Source organism: Salvelinus fontinalis, chromosome 25 (genome assembly GCF_029448725.1).
Source record: "Salvelinus fontinalis isolate EN_2023a chromosome 25, ASM2944872v1, whole genome shotgun sequence".
NCBI lineage: Eukaryota > Metazoa > Chordata > Actinopteri > Salmoniformes > Salmonidae > Salvelinus > Salvelinus fontinalis.
The window spans coordinates 7,068,746-7,091,077 of record NC_074689.1 but is presented as its reverse complement, the minus strand read 5'-3'; the positions used below and the strand labels follow the sequence as shown (position 1 = coordinate 7,091,077).

The window sequence follows — 22,332 nt, the reverse complement described above, 5'->3', positions numbered from 1 at the left end:
CGGTAGTCACATGTCTTAGTAACTGACTGACAGAGGGACAGTGACATGGAACAACCCGTGAAACCTTTTTATTTTCAAGGTGACCATAGATACTATTCATGTCAACAGTATTGTCAAATGACATCTTGTCAATTAAACTCCTCAGCTCTCACAGCTGTTTGATCACACGTTGTAATGGACTTGCAGCCATAGTGAAGACATCCATGTGACATACCGGGTTGTGTCTCAAATGGCTCCCTATTGTCTATGGGTCCTGGCCAAAAGCACTGCACTACTTAGGGAACAGGGTACCATGTCACTGTCCCTTTCCCTTTTGGGACAGAAACATCTATTTCTTGTGCTAGGTTTCTAAATCCACTGTAAATGCGACACATTTGCAGCGTTTAGCGTCTCCACCACACACATCCGAACCTCACCCACTTCCTCCCTTCCCCTCTCTCCCTCTATCCCTCCCCAGGCAAAATGTATCTTTCTGTTTTGGTTCTGATGTGATACCCCCTTCACTCCTCACTCTCCGCTTGACCTAGTTTCTCTAAACCCTTCTGCATTCTCTTCCACCATTTCAAAGTCAAGTAAAATGCAGTCATTTTAGTTACGGGGAAGAGAGAGAGAGAGAGAGAGGGGGAAGATACAGAGGGAGAGAGAAAGAGAGAAAGAGGGAGAGAAAGAAAGGGAGGCAGATGAAGAGAGAAAATGAGAGCGAGAGAGAGACCTGCCTGATGGGTAAGACAACCAGGGGTATTAGTAAAAACCCTTCATAAGATAAGGATTAGCTTTGATCTGACAAAAAATGCTTTGTGGCTCAATATTCCCATACACTCATTATTTCATGCTCCTCTCTTTCCCTCCTTTATAATTTACTCTCTTCCCCTCCATCCTCTGTTATTTACTCTCTCTAAATACATTTCTCGACTGTTAGTCTGTCTACCTTTCTTTAGGTGACTCCTCTCTCTCTCTCTCTTTCACATTATAGTTTTGTGACCCATTTCAACATTTCACCTAGTGTGGGAGAGAAAACACACCTCACTGTCACTGAGCAGAACTATAGGAGGTACAGCAAATCTGATTTCTGAACATCCTCTATAAAACACTTAAAAGCAACTGTGAATGAATTCAAAAAAGTCTTAATACAAGGTTTGGTCCGTCATATCATATGACCGTAGGAAGGGAATATGATTAAGTAATGATGGTGACTTCCCTACTGGCACCCCTATCCCTGTCCAGAGCCCCTTTGGCCCCCTGGGACCATCCGAAAGGACAGACACACTCCCTCCTCTGAGCGTAACTGGAACACACACACACACACACACACACACACACACACACACACACACACACACACACACACACACACACACACACACACACACACACACTCTCTGTCCCTCCAGTCTCCCCTGCCTCGCTCCACAGCACACACAATCAGCCGAAGGAAAAAGCTCACTCCTCCTTAAAGACAGCGGCTAAAAATAACCAAGGAAAGGACACACACACACTCCCAAAAATGATAAACTGGTTGGAGCAAGTCAGAGAGGGGGGTAAAAAGTAGCAGGGGAGTTGGAAGACAAAGGAGGAGAGGAGAGAAAGGGAACAGAAACACAGGTTAACACCTGTCATTGCAAATAAGAATTTGCTCTAAACTAACGTGCCTAGTTAAATAAAGGTTAAATAAAATCAATAAATAAAAATTACCTTCAGATACTGAGGACTAAGGCCGAGTCCCAAATGGCACCCTATTTCCTTATAGGCTCCAGTCAAAAGTAGTGCACTAAATAGGAAATAGGGTGTCATTTGGGATGTAGAATTAGACATTAGACATGCATCAAAACTAAATAGTTCACTTTTCTGAAAGAAAGGCTGGCCTCCTACAAAATAACATAGACTTTCACAAAAAGTCATTACTATGTACATGTATGCATGAAAAGGCATTGATATTACACAATTTACACGGGTGGCCACTTACCAGTACTAAGGCTAAAAACTCTGGCACAGTCAGAAACAGTTCCTGTGTAAATTGAAACTAGGGGTTAATTGACATTACATGGCATGAGGCTAGGTCTAGGACAAACCCTTGACTAAGTTGCCAAGTACTTTTACGCTCCACACTCACTCCTAGTTAATCCTCCACTCAACAATTAATCTCAATTAGACAACATTTTTATTATACATTGTAAGTGAAGCACACAGGCGAACAGAGAAGACCATATTTGCCCTTGAGAAAGGTGTATCTCGATGATGAAAAGTGTGTGTGTGTGCCATGTGTGTCCAGAGGCCTGTGCAGCAGACTGCTGCAGGACACATTATGGCAATTTCCATCTTAAGGACCTAGTCCCCATCAGCAAACACACACACACACGCACACAGTCCCCATCCACAGACGTGCTGCCAGGCAGCAGTACTATAAACTCTGGCCCACACACCCACATGAGCGTGACCAACAAACACACAATCCAGTACCTCTCGGATACATCAGGAACACAGCTGAGGGGGGAGGTGTGTGAGTATGTGTGTCCATGTGTGTGTGTGTGTGACCTGTAGAGGGAGGCGATCATACATCTCTCGAGGAGCTTGCATCTCAATCTCCAAAGCCAATATTTGACCACGTCCTTGGCTACCTTTCCTTTCTTATCAACAAACCATAGTGGAAAACTGGAGAGAATAGATCCAACACTAGGACCAGACTTACTGATTGAATTTCCCTGATCCTGAAACACAGACACCTCACATTGTTCTGTCTTAATCAATGTCTATCTAGCAGCTGGCTACATTATCATAGATACGGGTAACTGCCAAAATAAAGGAAACACAAACATAAAGTGTTGTAGCCCTTTACACTAGTACCTGTATACACGTTGAAAATGGTTGATTTGGGCATTGACAAGTGCATAAACTGGAACGCAGTGGCTGTAGAGTAACATGCTATACATGACCTCAGGCTCTGTCTGTATGGGTTTTGACAAGAAGGAGGGATGGGGGAACAAGAAGATCCCCCATGCCTTCAGCTAATTGGGCAACTTTTGCAAATGTGTTGTTGTCTGAGTGCGAGAAATGCTGTACATGTATTTTGAAAGATGAGACATTGAGGATTATAATAAATTCCGCTTTGATGTCATACAGGCAAGCCAAACATCCATGTGCACTTCACATTTCCATCTCATAAAAATCATATCTATTGTCAAAGTGGAGGATCATTATGTTTGATGTACAGTACCAGTCAAAAGTCTGGACACACCTAGTCATTCAAGGGTTGTTCTTTATTTTTACTATTTTCTACATTGTAGAATAACAGTGAAGACATCAAAACTATGAAATAACACATATGGAATCATGTAGTAACCAAAAAAGTGTTAAACAAATCAAAATATATTTTCTATTTGAGATTCTTCAAAGTAGCCACCCTTTGCCTTGATGACAGCTTTGCACACTCTTGGCAATTAACATCCCCTACGCTCCTTTGAGACCCCTCCTTCAAAGTCTCTGAGATCTCTTCTTCTAGCCATGGTAGCCAAAATAATGGGCAACTGGGCATTTTTATACATGACCCTAAGCATGATGGGATGTTAATTGCTTAATTAACTCATGAACCACACCAGTGTGGAAGCATCAGCTTTCAATATACTTTGTAGCCCTCATTTACTCAAGTGTTCCTTTATTTGGCAGCCTCTTATTTTTTAAACTCCATTGCTGGTTAGGACTTGTAAGTAGCATTTCACTGTAAGGACTACACCTGTTGCATTCGGGCGCATGTGATTTTGATTTGGGATATACACTGAGTGCTGGCACATGTTGACTCCGAGGCTTCCCACAGTTGTGTCAAGTTGGCTGGATGTTCTTTGGGTGGTGGACCATTCTTGATACAAACCCAGCAGCATTGCAGTGAAACTGGCGCACCTGGCACCTCAAGGCTTAAAAATCCTTCTTTAAACTGGCGGATTTCATGGGGATTCCTTTATTATGCGAATTCGATTTCAGCGGGGGCGCGGACATCGGCTCTAAGGGTGTAACCTTTCTCTCCCCTTCATCAGTCGTGGCTGAACGACGACAACATTAACATACAGCTGGCTGGTTATACGATGTACCGGCAGGATAGAACAGTGGCGTCTGGTAAGAAGCAGTCTATATATGTTTGTAAACAACAGCTGGTGCACGATATCTAAGGAAGTCTCGAGCTATTGCTCGCCTGAGGTAGAGTATCTCATGATAAGCTGCAGACCACACGACCTTTTCGAGAGTTTCATCTGTATTCTTTGTAGCTGTTTACATACCACCACAGTTAGAGGCTGGCACTAAGACAGCATTGAATGAGCTGTATTCCGCCATAAGCAAACAAGAAAACGCTCACTCAGAGGAGGCGCTCCTAGTATCTGGGGACTTTAATGCAGGGAAACTTAAATCCATTTTACCATATTTCTATCAGCAGGTTAAATGTACAAACAGAGGAAAAATAACTCTGGACCACCTATACCCCACACACAGGGATGCATAGGCTGGTCACAAAGCTCTCCCTCGCCCTCCATTTGGCAAGCAAAAATTAAAGCAGGAAGCACCCGTGACTAGATCAATAAAAAAGTGGTCAGAGGAAGCAGATGCTAAGCTACAGGACTGTTTGCTAGCATAGACTAGAATATGTTCCGGGATTCCTCCGATGGCATTGAGGAGTACACCACATCAGTTATTGGTTTCATCAATAAGTGCATTGATGACGTTGTCCCCACAGTGACTGTACGTCATACCCCGACCAGAAGCAATGGATTACAGGCAGCATCCACACTGAGCTAAAGACTAGAGCTGCCACTTTCAAGGAGCGGGACTCTAACCCAGAAGCTTATAAGAAATCCTGCTATGCCCTCCGACGAACCATCAAAGGGGCAAAGCGTCAATACAGGACTAAGATCGAATCTTACTACACTGGCTCTGACGCTCGTCGGATGTGGCAGGGCTTGCAAACCATTACAGACTACAAAGGGAAGCACAGACGAGAGCAGCCCAGTAACATGAGCCTAAAAGATGAGCAAAACTACTTCTATCCTCGCTTCAAGGCAAATAACACTGAAACATGCATGAGAGGACCAGCTTTTCTGGAAGACTGTGTGATCACACTCTCTGCAGCCGATGTGGGCAAGACCTTTAAACAGGTCAACATTCAAAAGGCCGCAGGACCAGACGGATTACCAGGATCTGTACTGCGAGCATGCGCTGACGAACTGGCAAGTGTCTTCACCGAAATGTTCAACCTCTCCCTGTCCGAGTCTGTAATACCAACATGTTTTAAGCAGACCACCATAGTCCCTGTGCCCAAGAACACTAAGGTAACCTGCCTAAATGACTACCGACCCGTAGCACTCACATCTGTAGCCATGAAGTGCCTTGAAAGGCTGGTCATGGCTCACATCAACACCATCATCCGAGACACACTAGAACCACTTCAACTTGCATGCACTCCAACAGACCCACAGATGATGCAATCTCCATTGCACTTCCACACTATCCTTTCCCAACTGGACAAAAGGAAAACCTATATGAGAATGCTATTCATTGACAACAGCTCAGCGTTCAACACCATAGTGCCCTTAAAGCTCATCAATAAGCTAAGGTCCCTGGGACTAAACACCTCCCTCTGCAACTGGATCCTGGACTTCCTGACGAGCCGACCCCAGGTGGTAAGGGTAGGTAACAACACATCCGCCGCGCTGATCCTCAACACGGGGGCCCCTCAGGGGTGCGTGCTCAGTCCCCTCCTGTACTCCCTGTTCACTCATGACCGCACGGCCTGGCATGACTCCAACACCATCATTAAATTTGCCGATGACACAACAGTGGTAGGCCTGATCACCGACAATGACGAGACAGCCTATAGGGAGGAGGTCAGAGACCTGGCCATGTGGTGTCAGGACAACAACCTCTCCCTCAATGTGATTAAGATAATGGAGATGATTGTGGACTACAGGAAAAGGAGGACCGAGCACGCTCCCATTCTCATCGAAGGGCTGCAGTGGAGCAGGTTGAGAACTTCAAGTTCCTTGGTGTCCACATCACCAACAAACTAACATGGTCCAAGCACACCAAAACAGTTGTGACACCAAGACAGGCACGACAAAACCTATTCCCCCTCAGGAGACTGAAAATATTTGGCATGGGTCCTCAGATCTTTAAAAGGTTCTACAGCTCCACCATCGAGAGCATCCTGACTGGTTGCATCACTGCCTGGTATGGCAACTGCTCGGCCTCCGACCGCAAGGCACTACAGAAGGTAGTGCGAACGGCCCAGTACAGACAGCTTCCTGCCATTCAGGACCTCTATACCAGGCGGTGTCAGAGGAAGGCCCTCAAAGACTCCAGCCACCCTAGTCATAGACTGTTCTCTCTGCTACCACACGGCAAGCGGTACCGGAGCACCAAGTCTAGGTCCAAGAGGCTTCTAAACAGCTTCTACCCCCAAGCCATAAGACTCCTGAACATCTAGTCAAATGGCTACCCAGACTATTTGGAGCGGAATCAGTAGAATGGTATCAAATACATCAAACACATGGTTGCCAGGTATTTGATGCCATTCCATTTGATCCATTCTTGCCCTCAGAAGCCCCGACTGATCTACACTGAATGAAATGGATATAACACGTGACATCAATAAGGGATTATCGCTTTCACCTGGTCAGTCTGTCATGGAAAGACCAGGTGTTCCTACTGTTTTGTACACTCAGTCTCTATACAGATATCATGACAGGAAGAAATAGTGATGAAGTGACATGAATCAATTGAGAGAAGGGTCTTTCTGTGTTGTCTATGCATCCAAGAGCATAACAAATGTTATCAACTGTGCTGTCCAAACAAATATCTATAATCTTTGTTAAATCAGACCAATTCAAAGCCCTTTATAGCATTATGTCTATTCATGTCTACTCAGAATCGTAGCCTGCTGACTGTTCAAAATGCTTTCAGTCATGACAGTGAGCTGGGTTGTGTGTTGTGCAGAGAAGTAAAACAAGGCAAGCTGGAGTCTAAATCCCCCTATAAAATAACTACTCATCTTTCTTCTCAAGGTCTCTCAAGTCAGGATTAAATCCGATCAGTGGTAGATCCGCGTTATAGCAGGTTTGACATTTAAAGGTAATTTCCAAGATATGCAACATTCACTGTGAATGAGGTCTCCACGAACGTGGGAACATTGCCTTTGACAGGTGCATAGCTGACAAAGCATATCCGGATTGAATCCCAGCCTTAATGTTGTGAACTCTGTGAAATACATCCATGTTTAGTATCCTTTCCTTGATGTCAGTCATAGCTTACAAGCAATCAAGATTGCCATTTTTGTATGTCTTTGAAACTGAAATAATAAATATCCTAGTAATATCTAACCAGATCCAACGGATGATATAATGTTTCTGTCTTCTACATGCAATGGCATCCACCAGTTCTATGATGAAATAACAGCCTAAAGCATCCTATTTATCAACAGCATTGCAATCCCTTTGTCTGATGATGCAAGGCAAGTTTAGACAGCACTGATGAGAAGTAGAGATAGTAGGTATATTATCTCTGTGATTAAATGAACAGTTGAAAGGAGAGGATTGGTGACTCTATCTACTATCTGCCAGACATATTTACTGATTGTGGAGATGTGAAGGAAAATACAACTGAACCAAACAGCTTGGAAAAAGTTGATCCTATTAGAAATTAACTCAGTTTTTGACTCAAATTTTGCTGACCGTTAAGCATGAACCATATCTGTTAAAAATGTGAATAAGGGTTGTAGTTTCCTCGTGTGTACACCACCATTTTTAACAAAGTGCATACATTCTGCTGCTAACCAGCGGGTATTCTACACACACACACACACACACACACACACACACACACACACACACACACACACACACACACACACACACACACACACACACACACACACACACACACACACACACACACACACTTAGGACTGGGAATGACATCATTCACACATCGGCAGACAACGCAGCAATAGTGTATGTGAATGGGAAGAGGATACCTAATCAGTTGCACAACTGAATGCGCACGTGCACGCTTACAAACACTGAAAGAGACAGCTTGAGCTTCTTACCCCAAGCACAGCACTACAGTGCGAGAAGACTACATACACTCGATGCTCTACTAATGCTTGATCTCTCAATGTCTTTCTGACGCACTCCGCTATCAGACAGTCTTCAAACGCACACCGCTTTTAACACACACACACAAACTTTAGGTCTTCAAACACCACCCCCCCCCCCCCCTTCAACACTTGTTTTCATTAACACATCATCTATTCTAGTGTTCAATAAGATCCCCTAGAGGCAAAACTTTCCTCAGCAAGTCAAGTCAAACAGATGATATCTAGAAACAGAGGGAAGGGAGCGGAGATCTAACTCATTGCTCAAAGACAAGAACTGTCACATTACTTGAGTGTAATGTTGCTGGCGGTTCATGGAAAGGAAGTGAAGATCTATTATCGAGAGAGAGAGAATGGATATTGTAGCACATTTTTAGAGTTGCCTGCCCTGAAACCTGTTTCTTGTCACCTTATCAAGATCAACACCAGCTACTTTGTCATTATAATCATAGTAACAGTAACACATACTACAACTCTTAACCCTTCGCGAGTCCCTCGTCAGTGTAAAACTATCATAGTGGGCAGAACTGGTTGAAATATGTCATTTCAACCAGGTTTTGCCCACAGGGATATTTCAAGATCATACCATCTTTGAAATAACACTGCCAGAGATATCAAGCTTAATCAAGATTATACATGTTGTCAAGGGACATGTATGGTGAAAGTAGAGGGCGTCCGCTTAAACAATCACATCAAAAATGTCTATTTCCCGTCAGGTCTCTCTATACACACACGCACGCACGCACGCACACACGTCTCTGTTGCCAGGCAGTGGAAAAGAGAAAAACAGCCAAACCTAGGCAGGCCTGAGAGTTTTAGTATAATCTCATATGAGAACCTTACCTGAGCAGCTTAGCTCTTCCCCAGGGCTGCAGAGCTGGTTTAAACAGCATCATGCATACGCTGACAACAGTCATATATAACTGTATCACGTAGACCCTGACTACTACTGCTATACACTGTACTGTGTATACCCTGAATACCGCTATAGGCAGTGCTGATACTGTTTTATATATGTATACTGTACTGTCTACTGTGCTAATACTCTCTCTCTCTCTTTACTGTAGCACAGCGACAGCAAAAGCACCATAGATCCTTGTGTTGTGAAACTGGTGCAGAGGTAGCTAGCTACTAGAGATAAAATCCATGCTCTGTGTACCGAATACTGAGCCTCCTATCATGTAAAGAGAGCCACCCATAGACATTATTTACTTAACAACTAGCCAGTTTACTAACCAATCAACAGCCAACCACCCAGAGATAATATAGTTAAATGTAATGTCCCAAATGGCACCCTATATTCATAGAGCCCCATAGGGCTCTGGTCAAAAGTAGTGTACTACGTAGAGCATAGATAGGGTCGCAACCCATTTGGGATGCAGACAAAGGCTTATCTTAGCTCAGAGGCAAACAATGGCAGGCTACAGCTATATCCCGTCATTAGTTACTAAGGAAGGGCCTTACCGTGGGCTTCAAAGAATTACACCTACGTTCCAAATGGCAATTTTGGGGGGGGTTGATACATTTTCCGTAATATAAAATCATCAAATACACTACGAGTTTTACATTTCCTGGAAAGTTGCAGGAAAGTTTCTTTGCAACATGACCAGATGTACTGCACTATAAAGGGAATAGGGTGCCATTTAGGACCCAGCTACACCATCAATGGGGATCAATGGAATAGCAGCATTGATTGGTCACTAATCAGTCAATGCGACCGGATTGTTAGCTCACTGAGTGGATTATAAATGGCTATTTCAGTCGGAAAATCTCCCAGCTTGTCCCTGTGTGCATACAAACAAATACATTCTAAAACAGTCCTTAATTTCAAGGGGAAAAATGTGTCTATACTACAGTATATGTCTTCTTCTAAGTTAAAATAGCTGATAATTCTTTGAGTATAAACCAATTATAAACCCTAATTCAAGAGTTTCATTTTCTCAGTAAGGCTCTCTTGACAAACACGAATCAAATCATGAGCTAACAACATTCAGCTTTCGCACATGCGTTCTGCCTTTACTTGGTGCCACAGAAATAGATTTAAAGAGCACTGCTACTGTATATGGAATAGCTTGGATTACAGTAACTCTCTGCTCATAAATCTATGCATGTCTAGTATGACATTATGAGTGGATCATAGTTCTCTCTCTCTCTCTCTCATATATTGAGGTGAAGAAAGGAGAGAGATATTTCATCTGACTCGTTGGCGTGCAGCGGTGGACAGCTCTGGCTAGTGAAAACACAAACAGATCGATGAGATGATTGGCACCACACGACAATCCCGGGCCTTGGGCAGCCCAGACACTCCATCTTCGTCCCAAATGGCATCATATTCCCTATGTAGTGCACTACTTGTGACCAGAGCCCTTTGGGAATAGGGTGCCATATGGGATGCAAACACTCACTGGCACTGACTGAAATTCATCCATCAATATGGGACACACTCATGCCCCCCCCCCCCCCTCCCACCCCCCTCACCCCCTCTCTCATCTCAATCAACTTCACACACGACCATTATGTAGGCCAACTCACACACACAGTATCAAACACACACACGCTATTTAACACCCTCCTAGATCCTTGGGTACACATTCTATCCACCCTAGTACGCACATGAAAATACAGTGATGAAAGCTACGAAAACCACTTATATCTTTCCAGAGGGAACGGTCTCTGTAAGTGAAATGGAAAAACGTAGAAAAAGGCTAACATTGATATATAGTGACAATAAATTAGCTTTGCTAGCGCATTAAATCCTCCACCCTCTGGGACCCTGCAGCTATTCATTCCTTTTTGAGGACAGTCAGCTATCAAGCGTTTCTCTTCCTTTTCATTCCCACTGGAAACATTCCCAGATGTTGGCAAGTCAACAGCCTTTAATATTCCTCTACCCCCTCATCGCATCTCGTATCCCCCCTCGTTTCTGGCAAACTCAAACGCTGAAAAATGAGCGCCGTCTATTCTTCTCTTCTGACAGATGAGGTGGCCTTTGTGATGTTCGTGATTTCTCCAAACTGCACGACAACAGGCACAAAGCAGCAACGTCAAAGCAATGCGCTTCCTGACAGATATCCCAGCAAAACTCTGAAGAAATGACCAACCCAAACAGGTAAGAAATTCGAACTCTCGCGGACAATACTGATTCGGTTCTACACAAAGATCATCAAGTCCATCCTCACCTCCTCGTTTGGGAACGAGTAAGCCCGCTCTAAGGGCAAACTGCAGCAGATTGTCCTATCTGCTAAGAGGTTCATCAGCTGCCACCTGCCCTCCATCGAGGTCCTGCACGACTCCAGGGAAAGGAAGCGTACAAGGAAAGATCATTCCTGACCCCTTCAACCCCCTCTTCCAAAAACTCCCTTCTGGGAAACAGTTAAGGGCCCAGTTTCCCAAAAGCATAATAAGGCTAAGTTCATTGTTAGATGAAGTATTCTATATGCAGCCATGACAGAAAGATAAATGCAGTCAGAGACCCACTAAAGCAGTACCGCACCCTCAAGATCTTGAGCCTGCCTGGCAGAGTTGGTCCTAACAGAGCCAAAGCCTCCAGATGGGTGAGCATAATATACAAGGAATTTCTCAAAGCTGCTAATGAGAACCTTGTCTACCTTAAACCTAGCTGGTGGGGATTCCGGTGGGGTGCCCCAACCCAGGTAGTGGCAATGCTGGCAACACTAGCTGCACTAACCCATGGGGAGGGTGTCACACTCTTACAAGGGTGTGTGTGTGTGTGTGTGTGTGTGTGTGTGTGTGTGTGTGTGTGTGTGTGTGTGTGTATCCCACACCTGTTGCTATGGGGTAAAGATGTTAGGGACAATATAGGATGAATCACAATAATTATTTTCTAAAATAATAATTGCTTGCCAAAAATGTAATTTTTGTAATGGCAATCCTGGTTATAGGTAGCAATCCTTCACATGAACTGTCTACATTATTACGCATATTGTTCATTAATTGTGGAAATTAAGATAAGCAAGATTTTGTTAATGTACACTACCAGTCAAAAGTTAAGAGCACCTACTCAATCAAGGGTTTTTCTTTATTTTTACTATTTTCTACATTGTAGAATAATATTGAAGACATCAAATGCTTTGCATTCTTTCAACCAGCTTCACCTGGAATGCTTTTCCAATAGTCTTGAAGGAGTTCCCACATATGCTTAGCACTTTTTGGCTGCTTTTCCTTCACTCTGCTGTCCGACTCATCCAAAACCATCTCAATTTGGTTGAGGTCGGGGGATTGTGGAGGCCAGGTCATCTGATGCAGCAATCCATTGCCTAGTTAGATAAAGGTTCAATAACATTTTTTTAAACTATCCTTTTTGGTAAAATAGCCCTTACACAGTCTGGAGGTGTGTTGGGTCATTGTCCTGTTGACAAACAAATGATAGTCCCACTAAGTCCAAACCAGATTTGATGGCATATCGCTGCAGAATGCTGTGGTAGCCATGCTGGTTAAGTGTGAATTCTAAATAAATCACAGACAGTGTCAACAGCAAAGCACCCCCATACCATAACACCTCCTCCTCCATGCTTTATGGTGGGAAAACACATGCAGAGATCATCCGTTCACCCACACGGCGTCTCACTAAGACACAGTTGTTGGAAACAAAAATCTCAAATTTGGACTAGACCAAAAGGACACATTTCAACCGGTCTATTGTCCATTGCTCGTGTTTCTTGGCTCAAGCAAGTCTCTTCTTATTATTGGTGTCCTTTAGTAGTGGTTTCTTTGCAGCAATTCGACCACGAAGGCCTGATTCACACTGTGTCCTCTGAACGGTTGATGTTGAGATGTCTGTTAATTGAACTCTGTGAAGCATTTATTTGGCCTGCAATTTCTGAGGCTGGTAATTCGAATGAACGTATCGTTTGCAGTAGAGGTAACTCTGGGTCTTACATTCCTGTGGCGTTCCTCATGAGAGCCAGTTTCATCATACAGTGGGGCAAAAAAGTATTTAGTCAGCCACCAATTGTGCAAGTTCTCCCACTTAGAAAGATGAGAGGCCTGTAATTTTCATCATAGGTACACTTCAACTATGACAGACAAAATGAGAAAAAAGAATCCAGAAAATCACATTGTAGGATTTTTTTATGAATTTATTTGCAAATTATGGTGGAAAATAAGTATTTGGTCACCTACAAACAAGGAAGATTTCTGGCTCTCACAGACCTGTAACTTCTTCTTTAAGAGGCTCCTCTGTCCTCCACTCGTTGCCTGTATTAATGGGACCTGTTTGAACTTGTTATCAGTATAAAAGACACCTGTCCACAACCTCAAACAGTCACACTCCAAACTCCACTTTGGCCAAGACCAAAGAGCTGTCAAAGGACACCAGAAAAAAAATTGTAGACCTGCACCAGGCTGGGAAGACTGAATCTGCAATAGGTAAGCAGCTTGGTTTGAAGAAATCAACTGTGGGAGCAATTATTAGGAAATGGAATACATACAAGACCACTGATAATCTCCCTCGATCTGGGGCTCCACGCAAGATCTCACCCCGTGGGGTCAAAATGATCACAAGAACGGTGAGCAAAAATCCCAGAACCACACGGGGGGACCTAGTGAATGACCTGCAGAGAGCTGGGACCAAAGTAACAAAGCCTACCATTTATTTTTTTTATTTTACCATTATTTTACCAGGTAAGTTGACTGAGAACACGTTCTCATTTGCAGCAACGACCTGGGGAATAGTTACAGGGGAGAGGAGGGGGATGAATGAGCCAATTGTAAACTGGGGATTATTAGGTGACCATGATGGTTTGAGGGCCAGATTGGGAATTTAGCCAGGACACCGGGGTTAACACCCCTACTCTTACGATAAGTGCCATGGGATCTTTAATGACCTCAGAGAGTCAGGACACCCGTTTAACGTCCCATCCGAAAGACGGCACCCTATACAGGACAGTGTCCCCAATCACTGCCCTGGGGCATTGGGATATTTTTTAGACCAGAGGAAAGAGTGCCTCCTACTGGCCCTCCAACACCACTTCCAGCAGCATCTGGTCTCCCATCCAGGGACTGACCAGGACCAACCCTGCTTAGCTTCAGAAGCAAGCCAGCAGTGGTATGCAGGGTGGTATGCTGCTGGCCATCAGTAACACACTACGTCGCCAGGGACTCAAATCCTGCAGTGCCAGACGTGTCCCCCTGCTTAAGCCAGTACATGTCCAGGCCCGACTGAAGTTTGCTAGAGAGCATTTGGATGATCCAGAAGAAGATTGGGAGAATGTCATATGGTCAGATGAAACCAAAATAGAACTTTTTGGTAAAAACTCAACTCGTCGTGTTTGGAGGACAACGAATGCTGAGTTGCATCCAAAGAACACCATACCTACTGTGAAGCATGGGGGTGGAAACATCTTGCTTTGGGGCTGTTTTTCTGCAAATGGACCAGGACGACTGATCCGTGTAAAGGAAAGAATGAATGGGGCCATGTATCGTGAGATTTTGAGTGAAAACCTCCTTCCATCAGCAAGGGCATTGAAGATGAAACGTGGCTGGGTCTTTCAGCATGACAATGATCCCAAACACACCGCCCGGGCAACGAAAGAGTGGCTTCGTAAGAAGCATTTCAAGGTCCTGGAGTGGCCTAGTCTCCAGATCTCAACCCCATAGAAAATCTTTGGAGGGAGTTGAAAGTCCGTGTTGCCCAGCAACAGCCCCAAAACATCACTGCTCTAGAGGAGATCTGCATGGAGGAATGGGCCAAAATACCAGCAACAGTGTGAAAACCTTGTGAAGACTTACAGAAAACGTTTGACCTCTGTCATTGCCAACAAAGGGTATATAACAAAGTATTGAGATAAACTTTTGTTATTGACCAAATACTTATTTTCCACCATAATTTGCAAATAAATTCATTAAAAATCCTACAATGTGATTTTCTGGATTTTTTTTCTCATTTTGTCTGTCATAGTTGAAGTGTACCTATGATGAAAATTACAGGCCTCTCATCTTTTGAAGTGGGAGAACTTGCACAATTGGTGGCTGACTAAATACTTCTTTGCCCCACTGTAGATGTTGATGGTTTTTGTGACTGCACTTGAAGAAACTTTCAAAGTTCTTGAAATGTTCCGTATTGACATGACTTAAAGTAATGATGGACTGTCCTTTCTCTTTGCTTATTTGAGCTGTTCTTTCCATAAAATAGACTTGGTCTTTTACCAAATAGGGCTATCTTCTGTATACACCCCTACCTTGTCACAACACAACTGATTGGCTCAAACGAATAAAGAAGGAAATAAATTCCACAAATTAACTTTTAAGAAGGCCCACCTGTTAATTGAAATGCATTCCAGGTGACTACCTCATGAAGCTGGTTGAGAGAATGCCAAGAGTGTGGAAAGCTGTCATCAAGGCAAAGGGAGGCAATTTGAAGAATATAAAATATATATTGATTTGTTTAACACTTTTTTAGTTATTTCATGATTCCATATGTGTTATTTCATAGTTTTGATGTCTTCACAATTATTCTACAATGTAGAAAATAGTAAAAATAAAGAAAAACCCTTGAATGAGTAGTTGTTCTAAAACGTTTGACCGGTGGTGTATCTGTTTTAAATAACTGTATATAATACAATTGAGGTGAGGCTGTTGGAAATTCTTTTGGCAGTTAATGTGCTTCTGTTCTGTGGGTGGCACTGTGTGCTATTTTTGAAGGATAGGTTTCAGGTCTCTTGGGGGCCCTGGGATCCGGGGGGACCGGGGTGGTCTGCCGGTCACTGGGACGACAACCCAACTTGGGATAGGTGTAGGTTTTAGCAGGTGGAATGGTGGAGAAGAATTGGAGGTTTACTAAGTAACAATGCAAATATCAAGATACAGCTACAGTTGAAGTCGGCAGTTTACATACACCTTAGCCAAATACATTTAAACTCAGTTTTTCACAATTCTTGACATTTAATCCTAGTAAAAAATCCCTGTCTTAGGTCAGTTAGGATCACCACTTTATTTTAATAATGTGAAATGTCAGAATAATAGTAGAGAGACTGATGTATTTAAGCTTTTATTTCTTTCATCACATTCCCAGTGGTTCAGAAGTTTACATACACTCAATTCGTATTTGGTAGCATTGCCTTTAAATTGCTTAACTTGGGTCAAACATTTCGGGTAGCCTTCCACAAGCTTCCCACAGTAAGTTGGGTGAATTCCTCCTGACAGAGGCCTGCTTGCTCACACACGCTTTTTCAGTTCTGCCCACATATTTTCTACAGGATTTAGGTTAGGGCTTCATGATGGCCACTCCAATACCTTGACTTTGTAAGTATGCTTGGAGTTATTCTCTATTTGGAAGACCCTTTCACGACCAAGCTTTAACTTTCTGACTGATGTCTTGAGATGTTGCTTCAATATATCCACTTAATTTTCCATCCTTATGATGTTATCTATTTTGTGAAGTGCACCAATCTCTCCTGCAGCAAAGCACACCCACAACATGATGCTGCCAACCCCGTGCTTCACGGTTGGGATGGTGTTCTTAGGCTTGCAAGCCTCCCCCTTTTTCCTCCAAACCTAACGATGGTCATTATGGCCAAACAGTTCTATTTTTGTTTCATCAGACCAAAAGACATTTCTCCAAAAAGTATGATCTTTGTCCACATGTGGGAAACCGTAGTCTGGCTTTAATATGGCGGATTTGGAGCAGTGGCTTCTTCCTTGCTGAGTGGCCTTTCAGGTTACGTCAATATAGGACTCGTTTTACTGTGGATATAGATACTTTGTACCTGTTTTCTCCAGCATCTTCACATGTTCCTTTGCTGTTGTTCTGGGATTGATTTGCACTTCTCGCACCAAAGTACGTTCATCTCTAGAAGACAGAACACGTGTCCTTCCTGAGCGGTATGACAGCTACGTGGTCCCATGGTGTTTATACTTGCGTACTATTGTTTGTCCAGATGAACGTGGTACCTTCAGGCATTTCGAAATTGCTCCTAAGGATGAACCAGACTTGCGGAGATCTAAAAACATTTTCTGAGGTATTGGCTGATTTCTTTTGATTTTCCCATGATGTCAAGCAAAGAGGCACTGAGCTTGGAGGTAGGCCTTGAAATACATCCACAGGTACACTTTAAATTGATTCAAATTATGTCAATTAGCCTATCAGAAGCTTCTAAAGCCATGACATCATTTTCTGGAATTTTCCAAGCTGTTTAAAGACACAGTTAACTTAGTGTATGTAAACTTCTGACCCACTGGAATTGTGATACAGTGAATGATAAGTTAAATAATCTGTCTGTAAACAATTGTTGGAAAAATGACTTGTGTCATGCACAAAGTAGATGTCCTAACCGACTTGCCAAAACTATAGTTTGTTAACAAGAAATGTGTGGAGTGGTTGAAAAATGAGTTTTAATGACTCCAACCTAAGTGTATGTAAACTTTCGACTTCAGCAGTAGGTACATGGTTGCAAAGGGCATCAGTGTCATAACAGCGCGATTTGCCAAGGCAGGATACTCTGAGCGCAGCCCAATCCAGAAATCTGGCAGTGGCTTGTGATTGAAATACATTTTCAAAGAACCGCTTGTTGCAATTTCGATGAGGCTCACTTGTTCAGATATCAGTAAGTGGACTGGAGGCAGGGCATGAACGGGATAACAAATCCAGTTGTTTGTGTCATCCGTTTTGGGAAAGTACCTGCGTAATTGCGCAGCCATCTCACTCGGGTGCTCGCTATATCACATTTGACATTGTCCGTTAGCCTGAGTTCATTTGCACACAAAAAATCATACAATGATGTAAAGACCTGTCTGTTGTCCAGAGAACAGCTCCAACTTCTTAATCACAGCCTCAATTTTGTCCCGCACATTGAACATAGTTGCGGAGAGTCATCAGGCGAGAAGAAACATCACCCAGATAGGCCAGTCACGTGAGAAACTCGGGCATCATGCACGCGGTCAGACAAGTGAAAATGATGATCAATCAAGAAAACTTTAAGCTCGTCTCTCAATTCAAAAAATCATATCAATACTTTGCACCTTGATAACCAGCACACTTCTTTCTGTATGTTGTAAAAGCGGTACATAGTCGCTGCCCATATCATTGCATAGCGCAGAAAATACACGAGAGTTCTGGGGCCTTGCTTTAACAAAGATAACCATTTTCACTGTAGTGTCCAAAAAGTCTGTCAGGCATTCCCTTAGCAGCAAGAGCTTCGGGAGCAACTGCTTGCACGCGCGTTGCCACTCCACTATGTCTCCCTGTCATGGCCATCAGTACAGATACTAACACATCTTGACCACCAAAGTCCATTTGATGTCACAAAGCTGTCCAGTACTTTAAAAATATCCTCTCATGTTGTCCTGGGTTCCAGTGGTTTGCAGAAGAGGATGTCTTCCTTAATTGACCCCCCATAAACGTAACGAACATATACCAGGAGCTGTGCCAGGCCCACCACGTCTGTTGACTCATCCAGCTGTAACACATAGAATTCACTGGCTTATATGTGAAGCATTAATTGTTTCAAAATATATCCTGATATGTCACTGATGCGTCATGAAACAGTGTTGTTTGATAAAGGCATTGTCTGTATAGTTTTTTCGGCCTTTTCCCCCCAGCACTGTCCCAGCCATATCTGTGGCAGCAGGAATAATTAAGTCCTCCATAATAGTATGGGGCTTGTCTGTCCTAGCCACTCGGTAGCTCACCATTTCAGACGCATCTAGACCCTTCTTATTAATGGTATCTGTTGCTTTTATACATGTCTTACTACTCGAAGTCATCTTAATTCTGGCTCAAAAAACTCCCGTGGCTTATTTTTGTTTCTATACATTGTTTCTAAATGTCTGCACAAGAGTGAAGGTTTCATCGAGTTGTGAGATAGTACATTTGCACATATAACACACTGTGGCTGAGGAAAGGCACTACTATCAATATAAGTTAACCCCAAATCAAAGTACTTCTAATCATATTTGCGCTTCTTCGATGGTGCTTTCCCGGGTAAGGGGGCAGTAGCTCTTCGGCTGCATCAGATTCACAACTGTCAGTGTCCATGCCAGCTGGGCTAACAACAAATGTAGAATTACTAATGCTAGCATTGGATGTGCTCGTGGAAGCAGAACAACTTGTGTCGTCGACAGGTGTAGGTGTAGTACTGCTGGTAGTAGCAGCAGTGCACTATATAGAGAATATAGTGCCATTTTGAAAGCAACCACAGCATCAGTCTGAATGGACCCTAATGAATGTAAAGTGAGAACGGCGAATGTTCTGTTTCCACTGTACGCTACCCATCGTTCACACACACACTTCCGCAGTGTGAGAGACAGAAATCAGCATAGTAACAAAAGCATTTAGTGGGCTAATCAATGGGAATGACACACTATGAGCTGGTCTTTAAAGAGCCAGGCAAAAACACATTAAGAGGAGTCAATAAAACACACACCGCAGCCCACACACAGTCAATGAAAGACACATAGAGGACCTATAGAATGCACAGTCAGCAAAGCCAATCAATGTGGAGCAGCGGCACACACATAATCAGAGGGGGAAGTCATACTATGTCAGTCAGGTACACACACACACACACACACACACACACACACACACACACACACACACACACACACACACACACACACACACACACACACACACACACACGTCATACATCCCAGTCCAGCTGCTGTCTGTCACAATAGAAACACGCCTAATTATATCCTAGCTATGTCTCTCTTGGGGATATAACACAGGAGATATATATTCAAATCGAAGGTTGAATCTGAAAACTGAACCTGGGGTCAGAGGACTCCAGATAACCTCAATTGCTCCTGGCGGTTGGAGCAGTCGTTGTCATGGTAACAAGACACCCCCCAAAAAATTCAGATTGATCAATTCTATGACTTATTAAGCAAAATAAAATAGGTATATCCTCTTTAGTAAAAGCCCCATGTACTCCCAATGTTTTAAAAAAAAATCTGTATGTGTTACAAACAGGGTTAAGAACTTGTACAGAAAGCTGATGGTTATCTGCAGATTCTTTGGGTGGTCAGCTACAACCACAGATGGAGCGGAGCAGGCAGATTGGTTTACTATTTATTCGAACGCAAATGGCAATTGAAATATATACTCACACAGGAAGATGATAAGAAGGAACACCCTGATAGATATGCTATCCTTTGTGAGACAGCGGTGCATCTGTAGCTGTATGATATGAGGCGATGAGACGACGGTGGTTGGTGCTTTGGTGGACTGGAAGGAGGAATCGAGAGATAAAAAAAACACCCGCTCTCTCTCTTTCTCTCTCACTCTCTCATTCTCTCTCAATTCAATGTACAGTTCAATTCTCTCTCTCACTCTCCTTTCTCTGCCCCCAACCTCTATCTATCTCTCTCTTTCCCTATGCCTCCCCCTCCCCCCTACCCTTCGTTCTCCCCCTCCCTCTGTCTTTTTCTCTCATTCTCTGTCTATAAATCCTGATCTATACTATCCCTGGTGTCTTACACAATGCCTTCAGAATGTATTCACACCGCTGACTTTTTCCACACTTTGGTGTGTTACAGCCTGAATTTAAAATGGATTAAATAGAGATGTTTTGTCACTGGCCTACACACCATACCCCATAATGTCAAGCAGTATTATGTTTGACAAATGTTTACAAAAGCTGAAATGTCTTGAGTCAATTAGTATTCAACCCCTTTTTTTATGGCAAGCCTAATAAATCAGTTCAGGAATAAAAACCTGCTTAACAAGTCCCATGCATGGACTCTGTGTGCAATAATAGTGTTTAACATCATTTTAGAATGACCCTGTAAGGTCCCAGAGATTCTATAAGGTCCCTCAGTCGAGCAGGTAATGTCAAACACAGATTCAACCAAAAAGACTATGGAGGTTTTCCAATGCCTCGCAAAGAAGGGCACCTATTGGTAGATTGGCAATTCCGTTGCCGGAGAGGAAGGAAACTGTTCAGGGATTTCAACGTGAGACCAATGGGGACTTTAAAACAGTTACAGAGTATAATGGCTGTGATAGGAGAAAACTGAAGACGGATCCACAACATTATAGTTACTTCACAATACTAACCTAATTGACAGAGTGAAAAGAAGGAAGACTATACAGAATAAAACATATTCCAAAACATGCATCGTGTTTGCAACAAGGCAATGAAGTAATACTGCAAAGAATGTGTCCATAAAGACCCATCTGAAAGCCACACCCCCAATAGACCACATCTCCTGAAAATAACCTATGGATTATATTTAAAAAAAGACCCATATGCTGGGTCAACCCAGCATGAAAGTGAATAAAAACCCAATTGAGGGTTAAATTATCCCATGTTTGGATAATCCAAATGCGTGACCTGTTGGGGGCGTGGCATTCATATAGTTCATTTTTGGCCAACCGTGAGAGTAAATGTCATTCATGTTCATCATGTTAAGTTTGTTCACTGCAGTTCTCAATTTTCCTTCAAAAGATCTGCACAGTATGTTTCTTAATACAAAATTAATAACATTTCAATATTACAACTATCCCAACATTGGGCTATGCCTTGACACTTTTTTTTTTTAAATAGACAAGTCTTTTATTAGCATGATATGACCATTCACTAGTGTAGCACATTCAGTTTCAATGTTTTGGCACTGGTAATAGTATACCACTTATTACAGTGTGCATTAATACTGCATGTGTATTCACACAGCCCCATTCTTACTTTTCTCCACCTTTCTAAAATGTTTTAGTAAAAACATTTAGTTATTTCAGAAGAAAAACATGACAAATAATTCCAACAGGACATTTGTGCACATTTACAAATGTATACCCTCATGGTACAAAGAGAACATTAAAATCAGTAAACTATCTAATTATCATTATGGGCCAAATACTTACTTACATGCACATAGCCTTAATTGTTCTCTCACATTTTAAAATGTTTTAAACTGTTCTTGTACTGTAAACAAACAAAAAAATACATAAACATAATGAAATGCAAGCCTTGTAAGTACAATTGACAAATATCTCTGGTGCACACATATTTTGTGAATCTTCAAGTGTGATGTGTGAACTGAACTACTCTAGCAAATCTTTTTCCAGCTATTTTTTGGGGTGATGAAGAAGCCCATGCTGGGCAGTGCGAGCCAGGACAGCTCAGCCGCAAGGTCCTCTGCTAGGGGACTCTACTAGGCAAAGTCCTGAGGAGTTACCATGGGTTTCACTGGACAACTTGAAGTAGACACCAAAGGCATCAGTGCTTAGGCACATCGAAACTCCT

General features: G+C 42.9%; 1 protein-coding gene across 3 annotated transcripts in view; it reads right to left on the bottom strand.

The window, feature by feature from the left end:
* The window catches only part of LOC129822816 (E3 ubiquitin-protein ligase RNF152-like), a 58,405-nt gene that overhangs the window by 6,673 nt on the left and 29,400 nt on the right, over positions 1–22,332 (bottom strand). Inside the window, exons 2-3 of one of the 3 annotated variants that reach the window (XM_055881244.1) lie at positions 1,964–2,005; positions 1,693–1,768 (exon numbers count right to left, since the gene is read on the bottom strand). The exons of 1 other annotated variant lie outside the window; for it this stretch is intronic. The gene's annotated coding sequence lies outside the window, so the exon portion shown is untranslated. Of the gene's footprint in view, positions 1–1,692; positions 1,769–1,963; positions 2,006–20,197; positions 20,430–22,332 lie in introns of those variants that run through there. One more of the 3 variants, XM_055881243.1, reaches the window with a different exon arrangement.